Source organism: Leuresthes tenuis, unplaced genomic scaffold, assembly GCF_036924035.1.
Source record: "Leuresthes tenuis unplaced genomic scaffold, fLeuTen1.0.hap1 SCAF_23, whole genome shotgun sequence".
Classification (NCBI taxonomy): domain Eukaryota; kingdom Metazoa; phylum Chordata; class Actinopteri; order Atheriniformes; family Atherinopsidae; genus Leuresthes; species Leuresthes tenuis.
Window position 1 is genome coordinate 6500860 of NW_027325377.1, and position 20134 is coordinate 6520993.

The following is a 20134-nucleotide window of genomic DNA, read 5'->3' on the forward strand; positions in this document are numbered from 1 at the left end:
CATAGCAAATTGACAGAGACGCACTGAGATGCTCAAGTGCAGAAGTGACGATAGGAGCTAGTACATCAACCCACAGTCTAATTAGGATGCAATCCAAATCACATGATGATTCTTTAGGATACCCAATTGCTGACATGAACTCAGGAAGATCAATGGCAGAAAAATGGAGATGTGGAACCTGTTCTGTCTTAAAGTTGGTCTTGTTGACAAAATATGACGTGAGTTTAGGTGGTGGTGAAACCAATGATAAATGCTTGATGGGTGACTTTGGGTTGCTTCTTTGATCACAAATGCGTCTCTCTTTGTTCACTCAACTTGTTAATTAAGAGTGCTGATAACAATTGCAAACATGTCGTGTCTTACTTTGTTGTTTGGAGCTGTAGCAGTTTGCTGTCCCCTAACTCAACATGAGTGAATACACTGAACAACCCCAACGTTAAAACCACTGACAGTTAAGTGAACAACTCTTCTTCTTTTTTACAATGCAATTTTTAGCTGGACAAACCGTTATGCCAGCTTTTACTTGGATTTTTCGTTGACCCTCCACAAGTTTACACTCACAGCTGGGATTTGCAGTGTTACAGATTCGTTTACAAACATACTTTTGGCAACTAATCTCCACTTTAGAATAAGAGATTAGAGAACTTTGAAATAAAAAAGACGGAAGCCACGCTGACAATGAGTGAGCTGAACTGTTAGTTCTAGGATGTCTCTGTACAGAGGGTATCTTTTTGTACTCTGTGGTGCGGGCGCTCTTGTGATGGCTGTGACAGCTCTTGGAACCTGTTCTGTCTTAAAGTTGGTCTTGTTGATAAAATATGACGTGAGTTTAGGTGGTGGTGAGTTGGTGGAACCTGGCGGATGAGTCAAAGAAGAAAGAAATCCATCACAAATTCCCAGGATTCTGTGGCCGTTTTAGCTGTCCACGCGCTCTCTCATCAAAGGCTAACACAGCAAATTTCGGCTCGTTGGTCTAGGGGTATGATTCTCGCTTAGGGTGCGAGAGGTCCCGGGTTCAAATCCCGGACGAGCCCTTCCCAGCTTTATTGACCTTGTATCTCTGCTTTACTGTGAAGAAGAAGGATTGAATGAACAATTACTAGTATGACAACACCCACAAATGCACTTGGTATCAAAGGACAATACAACTCAAAGCTCCCCCACTCATTCCTAAGTTGCCTCAAGTCCTTCTTAAATTAAGTTCTTATGTGGAACTTGATTGACAGATCCAGAAGTCAATACCAGTATCACTTGAGCACACACTCTGCAGTCTCGTCTCAGGCAGTTTTGGTATGTTTTCTTTAAATCAAGACAGAAACGCTTTGTATTCATAAGCGCATGGAAAATAATTGAATTCTCAGATTTTTAAACATAAAGGAGGAAACTGAAATATAGATCTGTAAGGGAATAGAAGACCAGCATGGACATGGGGCTTTTCAAAACATGGATTGATTACACCTAGCTTAGACCCTGTAGTACATAGCAAATTGACAGAGACGCACTGAGATACTCAAGTGCAGAAGTGACGATAGGAGCTAGTACATCAACCCACAGTCTAATTAGGATGCAATCCAAATCACATGATGATTGTTTAGGATACCCAATTGCTGACATGAACTCAGGAAGATCAATGGCAGAAAAATGGAGATGTGGAACCTGTTCTGTCTTAAAGTTGGTCTTGTTGACAAAATATGACGTGAGTTTAGGTGGTGGTGAAACCAATGATAAATGCTTGATGGGTGACTTTGGGTTGCTTCTTTGATCACAAATGCGTCTCTCTTTGTTCACTCAACTTGTTAATTAAGAGTGCTGATAACAATTGCAAACATGTTGTGTCTTACTTTGTTGTTTGGAGCTGTAGCAGTTTGCTGTCCCCTAACTCAACATGAGTGAATACACTGAACAACCCCAACGTTAAAACCACTGACAGTTAAGTGAACAACTCTTCTTCTTTTTTACAATGCAATTTTTAGCTGGACAAACCGTTATGCCAGCTTTTACTTGGATTTTTCGTTGACCCTCCACAAGTTTACACTCACAGCTGGGATTTGCAGTGTTACAGATTCGTTTACACACATACTTTTGGCAACTAATCTCCACTTTAGAATAAGAGATTAGAGAACTTTGAAATAAAAAAGACAGAAGCCACGCTGACAATGAGTGAGCTGAACTGTTAGTTCTAGGATGTCTCTATTCGAAGATCGAACGTACAGAGGGTATCTTTTTGTACTCTGTGGTGCGGGCGCTCTTGTGATGGCTGTGACAGCTCTTGGAACCTGTTCTGTCTTAAAGTTGGTCTTGTTGATAAAATATGACGTGAGTTTAGGTGGTGGTGAGTTGGTGGAACCTGGCGGATGAGTCAAAGAAGAAAGAAATCCATCACAAATTCCCAGGATTCTGTGGCCGTTTTAGCTGTCCACGCGCTCTCTCATCAAAGGCAAACACAGCAAATTTCGGCTCGTTGGTCTAGGGGTATGATTCTCGCTTAGGGTGCGAGAGGTCCCGGGTTCAAATCCCGGACGAGCCCTTCCCAGCTTTATTGACCTTGTATCTCTGCTTTACTGTGAAGAAGAAGGATTGAATGAACAATTACTAGTATGACAACACCCACAAATGCACTTGGTATCAAAGGACAATACAACTCAAAGCTCCCCCACTCATTCCTAAGTTGCCTCAAGTCCTTCTTAAATTAAGTTCTTATGTGGAACTTGATTGACATATCCAGAAGTCAATACCAGTATCACTTGAGCACACACTCTGCAGTCTCGTCTCAGGCAGTTTTGGTATGTTTTCTTTAAATCAAGACAGAAACGCTTTGTATTCATAAGCGCATGGAAAATAATTGAATTCTCAGATTTTTAAACATAAAGGAGGAAACTGAAATATAGATCTGTAAGGGAATAGAAGACCAGCATGGACATGGGGCTTTTCAAAACATGGATTGATTACACCTAGCTTAGACCCTGTAGTACATAGCAAATTGACAGAGACGCACTGAGATACTCAAGTGCAGAAGTGACGATAGGAGCTAGTACATCAACCCACAGTCTAATTAGGATGCAATCCAAATCACATGATGATTGTTTAGGATACCCAATTGCTGACATGAACTCAGGAAGATCAATGGCAGAAAAATGGAGATGTGGAACCTGTTCTGTCTTAAAGTTGGTCTTGTTGACAAAATATGACGTGAGTTTAGGTGGTGGTGAAACCTATGATAAATGCTTGATGGGTGACTTTGGGTTGCTTCTTTGATCACAAATGCGTCTCTCTTTGTTCACTCAACTTGTTAATTAAGAGTGCTGATAACAATTGCAAACATGTCGTGTCTTACTTTGTTGTTTGGAGCTGTAGCAGTTTGCTGTCCCCTAACTCAACATGAGTGAATACACTGAACAACCCCAACGTTAAAACCACTGACAGTTAAGTGAACAACTCTTCTTCTTTTTTACAATGCAATTTTTAGCTGGACAAACCGTTATGCCAGCTTTTACTTGGATTTTTCGTTGACCCTCCACAAGTTTACACTCACAGCTGGGATTTGCAGTGTTACAGATTCATTTACACACATACTTTTGGCAACTAATCTCCACTTTAGAATAAGAGATTAGAGAACTTTGAAATAAAAAAGACGGAAGCCACGCTGACAATGAGTGAGCTGAAGTGAAAGTTCTAGGATGTCTCTATTCGAAGATCGAACGTACAGAGGGTATCTTTTTGTACTCTGTGGTGCGGGCGCTCTTGTGATGGCTGTGACGGCTCTTGGAACCTGTTCTGTTTTAAAGTTGGTCTTGTTGATAAAATATGACCTGAGTTTAGGTGGTGGTGAGTTGGTGGAACCTGGCGGATGAGTCAAAGAAGAAAGAAATCCATCACAAATTCCCAGGATTCTGTGGCCGTTTTAGCTGTCCACGCGCTCTCTCATCAAAGGCAAACACAGCAAATTTCGGCTCGTTGGTCTAGGGGTATGATTCTCGCTTAGGGTGCGAGAGGTCCCGGGTTCAAATCCCGGACGAGCCCTTCCCAGCTTTATTGACCTTGTATCTCTGCTTTACTGTGAAGAAGAAGGATTGAATGAACAATTACTAGTATGACAACACCCACAAATGCACTTGGTATCAAAGGACAATACAACTCAAAGCTCCCCCACTCATTCCTAAGTTGCCTCAAGTCCTTCTTAAATTAAGTTCTTATGTGGAACTTGATTGACAGATCCAGAAGTCAATACCAGTATCACTTGAGCACACACTCTGCAGTCTCGTCTCAGGCAGTTTTGGTATGTTTTCTTTAAATCAAGACAGAAACGCTTTGTATTCATAAGCGCATGGAAAATAATTGAATTCTCAGATTTTTAAACATAAAGGAGGAAACTGAAATATAGATCTGTAAGGGAATAGAAGACCAGCATGGACATGGGGCTTTTCAAAACATGGATTGATTACACCTAGCTTAGACCCTGTAGTACATAGCAAATTGACAGAGACGCACTGAGATGCTCAAGTGCAGAAGTGACGATAGGAGCTAGTACATCAACCCACAGTCTAATTAGGATGCAATCCAAATCACATGATGATTCTTTAGGATACCCAATTGCTGACATGAACTCAGGAAGATCAATGGCAGAAAAATGGAGATGTGGAACCTGTTCTGTCTTAAAGTTGGTCTTGTTGACAAAATATGACGTGAGTTTAGGTGGTGGTGAAACCAATGATAAATGCTTGATGGGTGACTTTGGGTTGCTTCTTTGATCACAAATGCGTCTCTCTTTGTTCACTCAACTTGTTAATTAAGAGTGCTGATAACAATTGCAAACATGTCGTGTCTTACTTTGTTGTTTGGAGCTGTAGCAGTTTGCTGTCCCCTAACTCAACATGAGTGAATACACTGAACAACCCCAACGTTAAAACCACTGACAGTTAAGTGAACAACTCTTCTTCTTTTTTACAATGCAATTTTTAGCTGGACAAACCATTATGCCAGCTTTTACTTGGATTTTTCGTTGACCCTCCACAAGTTTACACTCACAGCTGGGATTTGCAGTGTTACAGATTCGTTTACAAACATACTTTTGGCAACTAATCTCCACTTTAGAATAAGAGATTAGAGAACTTTGAAATAAAAAAGACGGAAGCCACGCTGACAATGAGTGAGCTGAAGTGAAAGTTCTAGGATGTCTCTATTCGAAGATCGAACGTACAGAGGGTATCTTTTTGTACTCTGTGGTGCGGGCGCTCTTGTGATGGCTGTGACGGCTCTTGGAACCTGTTCTGTCTTAAAGTTGGTCTTGTTGATAAAATATGACCTGAGTTTAGGTGGTGGTGAGTTGGTGGAACCTGGCGGATGAGTCAAAGAAGAAAGAAATCCATCACAAATTCCCAGGATTCTGTGGCCGTTTTAGCTGTCCACGCGCTCTCTCATCAAAGGCAAACACAGCAAATTTCGGCTCGTTGGTCTAGGGGTATGATTCTCGCTTAGGGTGCGAGAGGTCCCGGGTTCAAATCCCGGACGAGCCCTTCCCAGCTTTATTGACCTTGTATCTCTGCTTTACTGTGAAGAAGAAGGATTGAATGAACAATTACTAGTATGACAACACCCACAAATGCACTTGGTATCAAAGGACAATACAACTCAAAGCTCCCCCACTCATTCCTAAGTTGCCTCAAGTCCTTCTTAAATTAAGTTCTTATGTGGAACTTGATTGACAGATCCAGAAGTCAATACCAGTATCACTTGAGCACACACTCTGCAGTCTCGTCTCAGGCAGTTTTGGTATGTTTTCTTTAAATCAAGACAGAAACGCTTTGTATTCATAAGCGCATGGAAAATAATTGAATTCTCAGATTTTTAAACATAAAGGAGGAAACTGAAATATAGATCTGTAAGGGAATAGAAGACCAGCATGGACATGGGGCTTTTCAAAACATGGATTGATTACACCTAGCTTAGACCCTGTAGTACATAGCAAATTGACAGAGACGCACTGAGATGCTCAAGTGCAGAAGTGACGATAGGAGCTAGTACATCAACCCACAGTCTAATTAGGATGCAATCCAAATCACATGATGATTCTTTAGGATACCCAATTGCTGACATGAACTCAGGAAGATCAATGGCAGAAAAATGGAGATGTGGAACCTGTTCTGTCTTAAAGTTGGTCTTGTTGACAAAATATGACGTGAGTTTAGGTGGTGGTGAAACCAATGATAAATGCTTGATGGGTGACTTTGGGTTGCTTCTTTGATCACAAATGCGTCTCTCTTTGTTCACTCAACTTGTTAATTAAGAGTGCTGATAACAATTGCAAACATGTCGTGTCTTACTTTGTTGTTTGGAGCTGTAGCAGTTTGCTGTCCCCTAACTCAACATGAGTGAATACACTGAACAACACCAACGTTAAAACCACTGACAGTTAAGTGAACAACTCTTCTTCTTTTTTACAATGCAATTTTTAGCTGGACAAACCATTATGCCAGCTTTTACTTGGATTTTTCGTTGACCCTCCACAAGTTTACACTCACAGCTGGGATTTGCAGTGTTACAGATTCGTTTACAAACATACTTTTGGCAACTAATCTCCACTTTAGAATAAGAGATTAGAGAACTTTGAAATAAAAAAGACGGAAGCCACGCTGACAATGAGTGAGCTGAACTGTTAGTTCTAGGATGTCTCTATTCGAAGATCGAACGTACAGAGGGTATCTTTTTGTACTCTGTGGTGCGGGCGCTCTTGTGATGGCTGTGACAGCTCTTGGAACCTGTTCTGTCTTAAAGTTGGTCTTGTTGATAAAATATGACGTGAGTTTAGGTGGTGGTGAGTTGGTGGAACCTGGCGGATGAGTCAAAGAAGAAAGAAATCCATCACAAATTCCCAGGATTCTGTGGCCGTTTTAGCTTTCCACGCGCTCTCTCATCAAAGGCAAACAAAGCAAGTTTCGGCTCGTTGGTCTAGGGGTATGATTCTCGCTTTGGGTGCGAGAGGTCCCGGGTTCAAATCCCGGACGAGCCCTTCCCAGCGTTATTGACCTTGTATCTCTGCTTTACTGTGAAGAAGAAGGATTGAATGAACAATAACTAGTATGACAACACCCACAAATGCACTTGGTATCAAAGGACAATACAACTCAAAGCTCCCCCACTCATTCCTAAGTTGCCTCAAGTCCTTCTTAAATTAAGTTCTTATGTGGAACTTGATTGACATATCCAGAAGTCAATACCAGTATCACTTGAGCACACACTCTGCAGTCTCGTCTCAGGCAGTTTTGGTATGTTTTCTTTAAATCAAGACAGAAACGCTTTGTATTCATATGCGCATGGAAAATAATTGAATTCTCAGATTTTTAAACATAAAGGAGGAAACTGAAATATAGATCTGTAAGGGAATAGAAGACCAGCATGGACATGGGGCTTTTCAAAACATGGATTGATTACACCTAGCTTAGACCCTGTAGTACATAGCAAATTGACAGAGACGCACTGAGATGCTCAAGTGCAGAAGTGACGATAGGAGCTAGTACATCAACCCACAGTCTAATTAGGATGCAATCCAAATCACATGATGATTGTTTAGGATACCCAATTGCTGACATGAACTCAGGAAGATCAATGGCAGAAAAATGGAGATGTGGAACCTGTTCTGTCTTAAAGTTGGTCTTGTTGACAAAATATGACGTGAGTTTAGGTGGTGGTGAAACCAATGATAAATGCTTGATGGGTGACTTTGGGTTGCTTCTTTGATCACAAATGCGTCTCTCTTTGTTCACTCAACTTGTTAATTAAGAGTGCTGATAACAATTGCAAACATGTCGTGTCTTACTTTGTTGTTTGGAGCTGTAGCAGTTTGCTGTCCCCTAACTCAACATGAGTGAATACACTGAACAACCCCAACGTTAAAACCACTGACAGTTAAGTGAACAACTCTTCTTCTTTTTTACAATGCAATTTTTAGCTGGACAAACCGTTATGCCAGCTTTTACTTGGATTTTTCGTTGACCCTCCACAAGTTTACACTCACAGCTGGGATTTGCAGTGTTACAGATTCGTTTACAAACATACTTTTGGCAACTAATCTCCACTTTAGAATAAGAGATTAGAGAACTTTGAAATAAAAAAGACGGAAGCCACGCTGACAATGAGTGAGCTGAACTGTTAGTTCTAGGATGTCTCTGTACAGAGGGTATCTTTTTGTACTCTGTGGTGCGGGCGCTCTTGTGATGGCTGTGACAGCTCTTGGAACCTGTTCTGTCTTAAAGTTGGTCTTGTTGATAAAATATGACGTGAGTTTAGGTGGTGGTGAGTTGGTGGAACCTGGCGGATGAGTCAAAGAAGAAAGAAATCCATCACAAATTCCCAGGATTCTGTGGCCGTTTTAGCTGTCCACGCGCTCTCTCATCAAAGGCTAACACAGCAAATTTCGGCTCGTTGGTCTAGGGGTATGATTCTCGCTTAGGGTGCGAGAGGTCCCGGGTTCAAATCCCGGACGAGCCCTTCCCAGCTTTATTGACCTTGTATCTCTGCTTTACTGTGAAGAAGAAGGATTGAATGAACAATTACTAGTATGACAACACCCACAAATGCACTTGGTATCAAAGGACAATACAACTCAAAGCTCCCCCACTCATTCCTAAGTTGCCTCAAGTCCTTCTTAAATTAAGTTCTTATGTGGAACTTGATTGACATATCCAGAAGTCAATACCAGTATCACTTGAGCACACACTCTGCAGTCTCGTCTCAGGCAGTTTTGGTATGTTTTCTTTAAATCAAGACAGAAACGCTTTGTATTCATAAGCGCATGGAAAATAATTGAATTCTCAGATTTTTAAACATAAAGGAGGAAACTGAAATATAGATCTGTAAGGGAATAGAAGACCAGCATGGACATGGGGCTTTTCAAAACATGGATTGATTACACCTAGCTTAGACCCTGTAGTACATAGCAAATTGACAGAGACGCACTGAGATACTCAAGTGCAGAAGTGACGATAGGAGCTAGTACATCAACCCACAGTCTAATTAGGATGCAATCCAAATCACATGATGATTGTTTAGGATACCCAATTGCTGACATGAACTCAGGAAGATCAATGGCAGAAAAATGGAGATGTGGAACCTGTTCTGTCTTAAAGTTGGTCTTGTTGACAAAATATGACGTGAGTTTAGGTGGTGGTGAAACCAATGATAAATGCTTGATGGGTGACTTTGGGTTGCTTCTTTGATCACAAATGCGTCTCTCTTTGTTCACTCAACTTGTTAATTAAGAGTGCTGATAACAATTGCAAACATGTCGTGTCTTACTTTGTTGTTTGGAGCTGTAGCAGTTTGCTGTCCCCTAACTCAACATGAGTGAATACACTGAACAACCCCAACGTTAAAACCACTGACAGTTAAGTGAACAACTCTTCTTCTTTTTTACAATGCAATTTTTAGCTGGACAAACCATTATGCCAGCTTTTACTTGGATTTTTCGTTGACCCTCCACAAGTTTACACTCACAGCTGGGATTTGCAGTGTTACAGATCCGTTTACAAACATACTTTTGGCAACTAATCTCCACTTTAGAATAAGAGATTAGAGAACTTTGAAATAAAAAAGACGGAAGCCACGCTGACAATGAGTGAGCTGAACTGTTAGTTCTAGGATGTCTCTATTCGAAGATCGAACGTACAGAGGGTATCTTTTTGTACTCTGTGGTGCGGGCGCTCTTGTGATGGCTGTGACAGCTCTTGGAACCTGTTCTGTCTTAAAGTTGGTCTTGTTGATAAAATATGACGTGAGTTTAGGTGGTGGTGAGTTGGTGGAACCTGGCGGATGAGTCAAAGAAGAAAGAAATCCATCACAAATTCCCAGGATTCTGTGGCCGTTTTAGCTTTCCACGCGCTCTCTCATCAAAGGCAAACAAAGCAAGTTTCGGCTCGTTGGTCTAGGGGTATGATTCTCGCTTTGGGTGCGAGAGGTCCCGGGTTCAAATCCCGGACGAGCCCTTCCCAGCTTTATTGACCTTGTATCTCTGCTTTACTGTGAAGAAGAAGGATTGAATGAACAATTACTAGTATGACAACACCCACAAATGCACTTGGTATCAAAGGACAATACAACTCAAAGCTCCCCCACTCATTCCTAAGTTGCCTCAAGTCCTTCTTAAATTAAGTTCTTATGTGGAACTTGATTGACATATCCAGAAGTCAATACCAGTATCACTTGAGCACACACTCTGCAGTCTCGTCTCAGGCAGTTTTGGTATGTTTTCTTTAAATCAAGACAGAAACGCTTTGTATTCATAAGCGCATGGAAAATAATTGAATTCTCAGATTTTTAAACATAAAGGAGGAAACTGAAATATAGATCTGTAAGGGAATAGAAGACCAGCATGGACATGGGGCTTTTCAAAACATGGATTGATTACACCTAGCTTAGACCCTGTAGTACATAGCAAATTGACAGAGACGCACTGAGATACTCAAGTGCAGAAGTGACGATAGGAGCTAGTACATCAACCCACAGTCTAATTAGGATGCAATCCAAATCACATGATGATTGTTTAGGATACCCAATTGCTGACATGAACTCAGGAAGATCAATGGCAGAAAAATGGAGATGTGGAACCTGTTCTGTCTTAAAGTTGGTCTTGTTGACAAAATATGACGTGAGTTTAGGTGGTGGTGAAACCAATGATAAATGCTTGATGGGTGACTTTGGGTTGCTTCTTTGATCACAAATGCGTCTCTCTTTGTTCACTCAACTTGTTAATTAAGAGTGCTGATAACAATTGCAAACATGTCGTGTCTTACTTTGTTGTTTGGAGCTGTAGCAGTTTGCTGTCCCCTAACTCAACATGAGTGAATACACTGAACAACCCCAACGTTAAAACCACTGACAGTTAAGTGAACAACTCTTCTTCTTTTTTACAATGCAATTTTTAGCTGGACAAACCATTATGCCAGCTTTTACTTGGATTTTTCGTTGACCCTCCACAAGTTTACACTCACAGCTGGGATTTGCAGTGTTACAGATCCGTTTACAAACATACTTTTGGCAACTAATCTCCACTTTAGAATAAGAGATTAGAGAACTTTGAAATAAAAAAGACGGAAGCCACGCTGACAATGAGTGAGCTGAACTGTTAGTTCTAGGATGTCTCTATTCGAAGATCGAACGTACAGAGGGTATCTTTTTGTACTCTGTGGTGCGGGCGCTCTTGTGATGGCTGTGACAGCTCTTGGAACCTGTTCTGTCTTAAAGTTGGTCTTGTTGATAAAATATGACGTGAGTTTAGGTGGTGGTGAGTTGGTGGAACCTGGCGGATGAGTCAAAGAAGAAAGAAATCCATCACAAATTCCCAGGATTCTGTGGCCGTTTTAGCTTTCCACGCGCTCTCTCATCAAAGGCAAACAAAACAAGTTTCGGCTCGTTGGTCTAGGGGTATGATTCTCGCTTAGGGTGCGAGAGGTCCCGGGTTCAAATCCCGGACGAGCCCTTCCCAGCTTTATTGACCTTGTATCTCTGCTTTACTGTGAAGAAGAAGGATTGAATGAACAATTACTAGTATGACAACACCCACAAATGCACTTGGTATCAAAGGACAATACAACTCAAAGCTCCCCCACTCATTCCTAAGTTGCCTCAAGTCCTTCTTAAATTAAGTTCTTATGTGGAACTTGATTGACATATCCAGAAGTCAATACCAGTATCACTTGAGCACACACTCTGCAGTCTCGTCTCAGGCAGTTTTGGTATGTTTTCTTTAAATCAAGACAGAAACGCTTTGTATTCATAAGCGCATGGAAAATAATTGAATTCTCAGATTTTTAAACATAAAGGAGGAAACTGAAATATAGATCTGTAAGGGAATAGAAGACCAGCATGGACATGGGGCTTTTCAAAACATGGATTGATTACACCTAGCTTAGACCCTGTAGTACATAGCAAATTGACAGAGACGCACTGAGATACTCAAGTGCAGAAGTGACGATAGGAGCTAGTACATCAACCCACAGTCTAATTAGGATGCAATCCAAATCACATGATGATTGTTTAGGATACCCAATTGCTGACATGAACTCAGGAAGATCAATGGCAGAAAAATGGAGATGTGGAACCTGTTCTGTCTTAAAGTTGGTCTTGTTGACAAAATATGACGTGAGTTTAGGTGGTGGTGAAACCAATGATAAATGCTTGATGGGTGACTTTGGGTTGCTTCTTTGATCACAAATGCGTCTCTCTTTGTTCACTCAACTTGTTAATTAAGAGTGCTGATAACAATTGCAAACATGTCGTGTCTTACTTTGTTGTTTGGAGCTGTAGCAGTTTGCTGTCCCCTAACTCAACATGAGTGAATACACTGAACAACCCCAACGTTAAAACCACTGACAGTTAAGTGAACAACTCTTCTTCTTTTTTACAATGCAATTTTTAGCTGGACAAACCATTATGCCAGCTTTTACTTGGATTTTTCGTTGACCCTCCACAAGTTTACACTCACAGCTGGGATTTGCAGTGTTACAGATCCGTTTACAAACATACTTTTGGCAACTAATCTCCACTTTAGAATAAGAGATTAGAGAACTTTGAAATAAAAAAGACGGAAGCCACGCTGACAATGAGTGAGCTGAACTGTTAGTTCTAGGATGTCTCTATTCGAAGATCGAACGTACAGAGGGTATCTTTTTGTACTCTGTGGTGCGGGCGCTCTTGTGATGGCTGTGACAGCTCTTGGAACCTGTTCTGTCTTAAAGTTGGTCTTGTTGATAAAATATGACGTGAGTTTAGGTGGTGGTGAGTTGGTGGAACCTGGCGGATGAGTCAAAGAAGAAAGAAATCCATCACAAATTCCCAGGATTCTGTGGCCGTTTTAGCTTTCAACGCGCTCTCTCATCAAAGGCAAACAAAGCAAGTTTCGGCTCGTTGGTCTAGGGGTATGATTCTCGCTTTGGGTGCGAGAGGTCCCGGGTTCAAATCCCGGACGAGCCCTTCCCAGCGTTATTGACCTTGTATCTCTGCTTTACTGTGAAGAAGAAGGATTGAATGAACAATAACTAGTATGACAACACCCACAAATGCACTTGGTATCAAAGGACAATACAACTCAAAGCTCTCCCACTCATTCCTAAGTTGCCTCAAGTCCTTCTTAAATTAAGTTCTTATGTGGAACTTGATTGACATATCCAGAAGTCAATACCAGTATCACTTGAGCACACACTCTGCAGTCTCGTCTCAGGCAGTTTTGGTATGTTTTCTTTAAATCAAGACAGAAACGCTTTGTATTCATATGCGCATGGAAAATAATTGAATTCTCAGATTTTTAAACATAAAGGAGGAAACTGAAATATAGATCTGTAAGGGAATAGAAGACCAGCATGGACATGGGGCTTTTCAAAACATGGATTGATTACACCTAGCTTAGACCCTGTAGTACATAGCAAATTGACAGAGACGCACTGAGATGCTCAAGTGCAGAAGTGACGATAGGAGCTAGTACATCAACCCACAGTCTAATTAGGATGCAATCCAAATCACATGATGAATGTTTAGGATACCCAATTGCTGACATGAACTCAGGAAGATCAATGGCAGAAAAATGGAGATGTGGAACCTGTTCTGTCTTAAAGTTGGTCTTGTTGACAAAATATGACGTGAGTTTAGGTGGTGGTGAAACCAATGATAAATGCTTGATGGGTGACTTTGGGTTGCTTCTTTGATCACAAATGCGTCTCTCTTTGTTCACTCAACTTGTTAATTAAGAGTGCTGATAACAATTGCAAACATGTCGTGTCTTACTTTGTTGTTTGGAGCTGTAGCAGTTTGCTGTCCCCTAACTCAACATGAGTGAATACACTGAACAACCCCAACGTTAAAACCACTGACAGTTAAGTGAACAACTCTTCTTCTTTTTTACAATGCAATTTTTAGCTGGACAAACCGTTATGCCAGCTTTTACTTGGATTTTTCGTTGACCCTCCACAAGTTTACACTCACAGCTGGGATTTGCAGTGTTACAGATTCGTTTACAAACATACTTTTGGCAACTAATCTCCACTTTAGAATAAGAGATTAGAGAACTTTGAAATAAAAAAGACGGAAGCCACGCTGACAATGAGTGAGCTGAACTGTTAGTTCTAGGATGTCTCTGTACAGAGGGTATCTTTTTGTACTCTGTGGTGCGGGCGCTCTTGTGATGGCTGTGACAGCTCTTGGAACCTGTTCTGTCTTAAAGTTGGTCTTGTTGATAAAATATGACGTGAGTTTAGGTGGTGGTGAGTTGGTGGAACCTGGCGGATGAGTCAAAGAAGAAAGAAATCCATCACAAATTCCCAGGATTCTGTGGCCGTTTTAGCTGTCCACGCGCTCTCTCATCAAAGGCTAACACAGCAAATTTCGGCTCGTTGGTCTAGGGGTATGATTCTCGCTTAGGGTGCGAGAGGTCCCGGGTTCAAATCCCGGACGAGCCCTTCCCAGCTTTATTGACCTTGTATCTCTGCTTTACTGTGAAGAAGAAGGATTGAATGAACAATTACTAGTATGACAACACCCACAAATGCACTTGGTATCAAAGGACAATACAACTCAAAGCTCCCCCACTCATTCCTAAGTTGCCTCAAGTCCTTCTTAAATTAAGTTCTTATGTGGAACTTGATTGACATATCCAGAAGTCAATACCAGTATCACTTGAGCACACACTCTGCAGTCTCGTCTCAGGCAGTTTTGGTATGTTTTCTTTAAATCAAGACAGAAACGCTTTGTATTCATAAGCGCATGGAAAATAATTGAATTCTCAGATTTTTAAACATAAAGGAGGAAACTGAAATATAGATCTGTAAGGGAATAGAAGACCAGCATGGACATGGGGCTTTTCAAAACATGGATTGATTACACCTAGCTTAGACCCTGTAGTACATAGCAAATTGACAGAGACGCACTGAGATACTCAAGTGCAGAAGTGACGATAGGAGCTAGTACATCAACCCACAGTCTAATTAGGATGCAATCCAAATCACATGATGATTGTTTAGGATACCCAATTGCTGACATGAACTCAGGAAGATCAATGGCAGAAAAATGGAGATGTGGAACCTGTTCTGTCTTAAAGTTGGTCTTGTTGACAAAATATGACGTGAGTTTAGGTGGTGGTGAAACCAATGATAAATGCTTGATGGGTGACTTTGGGTTGCTTCTTTGATCACAAATGCGTCTCTCTTTGTTCACTCAACTTGTTAATTAAGAGTGCTGATAACAATTGCAAACATGTCGTGTCTTACTTTGTTGTTTGGAGCTGTAGCAGTTTGCTGTCCCCTAACTCAACATGAGTGAATACACTGAACAACCCCAACGTTAAAACCACTGACAGTTAAGTGAACAACTCTTCTTCTTTTTTACAATGCAATTTTTAGCTGGACAAACCATTATGCCAGCTTTTACTTGGATTTTTCGTTGACCCTCCACAAGTTTACACTCACAGCTGGGATTTGCAGTGTTACAGATCCGTTTACAAACATACTTTTGGCAACTAATCTCCACTTTAGAATAAGAGATTAGAGAACTTTGAAATAAAAAAGACGGAAGCCACGCTGACAATGAGTGAGCTGAACTGTTAGTTCTAGGATGTCTCTATTCGAAGATCGAACGTACAGAGGGTATCTTTTTGTACTCTGTGGTGCGGGCGCTCTTGTGATGGCTGTGACAGCTCTTGGAACCTGTTCTGTCTTAAAGTTGGTCTTGTTGATAAAATATGACGTGAGTTTAGGTGGTGGTGAGTTGGTGGAACCTGGCGGATGAGTCAAAGAAGAAAGAAATCCATCACAAATTCCCAGGATTCTGTGGCCGTTTTAGCTTTCCACGCGCTCTCTCATCAAAGGCAAACAAAGCAAGTTTCGGCTCGTTGGTCTAGGGGTATGATTCTCGCTTTGGGTGCGAGAGGTCCCGGGTTCAAATCCCGGACGAGCCCTTCCCAGCGTTATTGACCTTGTATCTCTGCTTTACTGTGAAGAAGAAGGATTGAATGAACAATAACTAGTATGACAACACCCACAAATGCACTTGGTATCAAAGGACAATACAACTCAAAGCTCCCCCACTCATTCCTAAGTTGCCTCAAGTCCTTCTTAAATTAAGTTCTTATGTGGAACTTGATTGACAGATCCAGAAGTCAATACCAGTATCACTTGAGCACACACTCTGCAGTCTCGTCTCAGGCAGTTTTGGTATGTTTTCTTTAAATCAAGACAGAAACGCTTTGTATTCATAAGCGCATGGAAAATAATTGAATTCTGAGATTTTTAAACATAAAGGAGGAAACTGAAATATAGATCTGTAAGGGAATAGAAGACCAGCATGGACATGGGGCTTTTCAAAAGATGGATTGATTACACCTAGCTTAGACCCTGTAGTACATAGCAAATTGACAGAGACGCACTGAGATGCTCAAGTGCAGAAGTGACGATAGGAGCTAGTACATCAACCCACAGTCTAATTAGGATGCAATCCAAATCACATGATGATTGTTTAGGATACCCAATTGCTGACATGAACTCAGGAAGATCAATGGCAGAAAAATGGAGATGTGGAACCTGTTCTGTCTTAAAGTTGGTCTTGTTGACAAAATATGACGTGAGTTTAGGTGGTGGTGAAACCAATGATAAATGCTTGATGGGTGACTTTGGGTTGCTTCTTTGATCACAAATGCGTCTCTCTTTGTTCACTCAACTTGTTAATTAAGAGTGCTGATAACAATTGCAAACATGTCGTGTCTTACTTTGTTGTTTGGAGCTGTAGCAGTTTGCTGTCCCCTAACTCAACATGAGTGAATACACTGAACAACCCCAACGTTAAAACCACTGACAGTTAAGTGAACAACTCTTCTTCTTTTTTACAATGCAATTTTTAGCTGGACAAACCATTATGCCAGCTTTTACTTGGATTTTTCGTTGACCCTCCACAAGTTTACACTCACAGCTGGGATTTGCAGTGTTACAGATTCGTTTACACACATACTTTTGGCAACTAATCTCCACTTTAGAATAAGAGATTAGAGAACTTTGAAATAAAAAAGACGGAAGCCACGCTGACAATGAGTGAGCTGAACTGTTAGTTCTAGGATGTCTCTATTCGAAGATCGAACGTACAGAGGGTATCTTTTTGTACTCTGTGGTGCGGGCGCTCTTGTGATGGCTGTGACGGCTCTTGGAACCTGTTCTGTCTTAAAGTTGGTCTTGTTGATAAAATATGACGTGAGTTTAGGTGGTGGTGAGTTGGTGGAACCTGGCGGATGAGTCAAAGAAGAAAGAAATCCATCACAAATTCCCAGGATTCTGTGGCCGTTTTAGCTGTCCACGCGCTCTCTCATCAAAGGCAAACACAGCAAATTTCGGCTCGTTGGTCTAGGGGTATGATTCTCGCTTAGGGTGCGAGAGGTCCCGGGTTCAAATCCCGGACGAGCCCTTCCCAGCTTTATTGACCTTGTATCTCTGCTTTACTGTGAAGAAGAAGGATTGAATGAACAATAACTAGTATGACAACACCCACAAATGCACTTGGTATCAAAGGACAATACAACTCAAAGCTCCCCCACTCATTCCTAAGTTGCCTCAAGTCCTTCTTAAATTAAGTTCTTATGTGGAACTTGATTGACATATCCAGAAGTCAATACCAGTATCACTTGAGCACACACTCTGCAGTCTCGTCTCAGGCAGTTTTGGTATGTTTTCTTTAAATCAAGACAGAAACGCTTTGTATTCATAAGCGCATGGAAAATAATTGAATTCTGAGATTTTTAAACATAAAGGAGGAAACTGAAATATAGATCTGTAAGGGAATAGAAGACCAGCATGGACATGGGGCTTTTCAAAAGATGGATTGATTACACCTAGCTTAGACCCTGTAGTACATAGCAAATTGACAGAGACGCACTGAGATGCTCAAGTGCAGAAGTGACGATAGGAGCTAGTACATCAACCCACAGTCTAATTAGGATGCAATCCAAATCACATGATGATTGTTTAGGATACCCAATTGCTGACATGAACTCAGGAAGATCAATGGCAGAAAAATGGAGATGTGGAACCTGTTCTGTCTTAAAGTTGGTCTTGTTGACAAAATATGACGTGAGTTTAGGTGGTGGTGAAACCAATGATAAATGCTTGATGGGTGACTTTGGGTTGCTTCTTTGATCACAAATGCGTCTCTCTTTGTTCACTCAACTTGTTAATTAAGAGTGCTGATAACAATTGCAAACATGTTGTGTCTTACTTTGTTGTTTGGAGCTGTAGCAGTTTGCTGTCCCCTAACTCAACATGAGTGAATACACTGAACAACCCCAACGTTAAAACCACTGACAGTTAAGTGAACAACTCTTCTTCTTTTTTACAATGCAATTTTTAGCTGGACAAACCGTTATGCCAGCTTTTACTTGGATTTTTCGTTGACCCTCCACAAGTTTACACTCACAGCTGGGATTTGCAGTGTTACAGATTCATTTACACACATACTTTTGGCAACTAATCTCCACTTTAGAATAAGAGATTAGAGAACTTTGAAATAAAAAAGACGGAAGCCACGCTGACAATGAGTGAGCTGAAGTGAAAGTTCTAGGATGTCTCTATTCGAAGATCGAACGTACAGAGGGTATCTTTTTGTACTCTGTGGTGCGGGCGCTCTTGTGATGGCTGTGACGGCTCTTGGAACCTGTTCTGTCTTAAAGTTGGTCTTGTTGATAAAATATGACGTGAGTTTAGGTGGTGGTGAGTTGGTGGAACCTGGCGGATGAGTTAAAGAAGAAAGAAATCCATCACAAATTCCCAGGATTCTGTGGCCGTTTTAGCTGTCCACGCGCTCTCTCATCAAAGGCAAACACAGCAAATTTCGGCTCGTTGGTCTAGGGGTATGATTCTCGCTTCGGGTGCGAGAGGTCCCGGGTTCAAATCCCGGACGAGCCCTTCCCAGCTTTACTGACCTTGTGTCTCTGCTTTACTGTGAAGAGGAAGGATTGAATGAACAATTACTAGTATGACAACACCCACAAATGCACTGGGTATCAAAGGACAATACAACTCAAAGCTCCCCCACTCATTCCTAAGTTGCCTCAAGTCCTTCTTAAATTAAGTTCTTATTTGGAACTTGATTGACAGATCCAGAAGTCAATACCAGTATCACTTGAGCACACACTCTGCAGTCTCGTCTCAGGCAGTTTTGGTATGTTTTCTTTAAATCAAGACGGAAACGCTTCGTATTCATATGCGTATGGAAAATAATTGAATTCTGAGATTTTTAAACATAAAGGAGGAAACTGAAATATAGATCTGTAAGGGAATAGAAGACCAGCATGGAAATGGGGCTTTTCAAAACATGGATTGATTACACCTAGCTTAGACCCTGTAGTACATAGCAAATTGACAGAGACGCACTGAGATGCTCAAGTGCAGAAGTGACGATAGGAGCTAGTACATCAACCCACAGTCTAATTAGGATGCAATCCAAATCACATGATGATTGTTTAGGATACCCAATTGCTGACATGAACTCAGGAAGATCAATGGCAGAAAAATGGAGATGTGGAACCTGTTCTGTCTTAAAGTTGGTCTTGTTGACAAAATATGACGTGAGTTTAGGTGGTGGTGAAACCTATGATAAATGCTTGATGGGTGACTTTGGGTTGCTTCTTTGATCACAAATGCGTCTCTCTTTGTTCACTCAACTTGTTAATTGAGAGTGCTGATAACAATTGCAAACATGTCGTGTCTTACTTTGTTGTTTGGAGCTGTAGCAGTTTGCTGTCCCCTAACTCAACATGAGTGAATACACTGAACAACCCCAACGTTAAAACCACTGACAGTTAAGTGAACAACTCTTCTTCTTTTTTACAATGCAATTTTTAGCTGGACAAACCGTTATGCCAGCTTTTACTTGGATTTTTCGTTGACCCTCCACAAGTTTACATTCACAGCTGGGATTTGCAGTGTTACAGATTCATTTACACACATACTTTTGGCAACTAATCTCCACTTTAGAATAAGAGATTAGAGAACTTTGAAATAAAAAAGACGGAAGCCACGCTGACAATGAGTGAGCTGAAGTGAAAGTTCTAGGATGTCTCTATTCGAAGATCGAACGTACAGAGGGTATCTTTTTGTACTCTGTGGTGCGGGCGCTC

General features: G+C 41.2%; 13 non-coding genes across 13 annotated transcripts; all 13 read left to right on the forward strand.

Annotated features, from left to right (window-relative positions):
* Positions 1-962: 962 nt before the first annotated feature.
* Positions 963-1034, forward strand: trnap-agg (transfer RNA proline (anticodon AGG)). Its single transcript has one exon. It is a non-coding gene; the product is annotated as a tRNA-Pro (tRNA).
* A 1421-nt stretch (positions 1035-2455) lies between these two features.
* Positions 2456-2527, forward strand: trnap-agg (transfer RNA proline (anticodon AGG)). The gene has a single exon. It is a non-coding gene; the product is annotated as a tRNA-Pro (tRNA).
* Positions 2528-3948: 1421 nt separating this feature from the next.
* On the forward strand, positions 3949-4020 carry trnap-agg (transfer RNA proline (anticodon AGG)). Its single transcript has one exon. It is a non-coding gene; the product is annotated as a tRNA-Pro (tRNA).
* Positions 4021-5441: 1421 nt separating this feature from the next.
* trnap-agg (transfer RNA proline (anticodon AGG)) lies at positions 5442-5513 on the forward strand. Its single transcript has one exon. It is a non-coding gene; the product is annotated as a tRNA-Pro (tRNA).
* A 1421-nt stretch (positions 5514-6934) lies between these two features.
* Positions 6935-7006, forward strand: trnap-ugg (transfer RNA proline (anticodon UGG)). The gene has a single exon. It is a non-coding gene; the product is annotated as a tRNA-Pro (tRNA).
* Positions 7007-8412: 1406 nt separating this feature from the next.
* trnap-agg (transfer RNA proline (anticodon AGG)) lies at positions 8413-8484 on the forward strand. Its single transcript has one exon. It is a non-coding gene; the product is annotated as a tRNA-Pro (tRNA).
* A 1421-nt stretch (positions 8485-9905) lies between these two features.
* Positions 9906-9977, forward strand: trnap-ugg (transfer RNA proline (anticodon UGG)). The gene has a single exon. It is a non-coding gene; the product is annotated as a tRNA-Pro (tRNA).
* Positions 9978-11398: 1421 nt separating this feature from the next.
* Positions 11399-11470, forward strand: trnap-agg (transfer RNA proline (anticodon AGG)). Its single transcript has one exon. It is a non-coding gene; the product is annotated as a tRNA-Pro (tRNA).
* A 1421-nt stretch (positions 11471-12891) lies between these two features.
* trnap-ugg (transfer RNA proline (anticodon UGG)) lies at positions 12892-12963 on the forward strand. Its single transcript has one exon. It is a non-coding gene; the product is annotated as a tRNA-Pro (tRNA).
* A 1406-nt stretch (positions 12964-14369) lies between these two features.
* Positions 14370-14441, forward strand: trnap-agg (transfer RNA proline (anticodon AGG)). Its single transcript has one exon. It is a non-coding gene; the product is annotated as a tRNA-Pro (tRNA).
* A 1421-nt stretch (positions 14442-15862) lies between these two features.
* trnap-ugg (transfer RNA proline (anticodon UGG)) lies at positions 15863-15934 on the forward strand. Its single transcript has one exon. It is a non-coding gene; the product is annotated as a tRNA-Pro (tRNA).
* A 1421-nt stretch (positions 15935-17355) lies between these two features.
* trnap-agg (transfer RNA proline (anticodon AGG)) lies at positions 17356-17427 on the forward strand. Its single transcript has one exon. It is a non-coding gene; the product is annotated as a tRNA-Pro (tRNA).
* Positions 17428-18848: 1421 nt separating this feature from the next.
* Positions 18849-18920, forward strand: trnap-cgg (transfer RNA proline (anticodon CGG)). Its single transcript has one exon. It is a non-coding gene; the product is annotated as a tRNA-Pro (tRNA).
* Positions 18921-20134: the final 1214 nt, after the last annotated feature.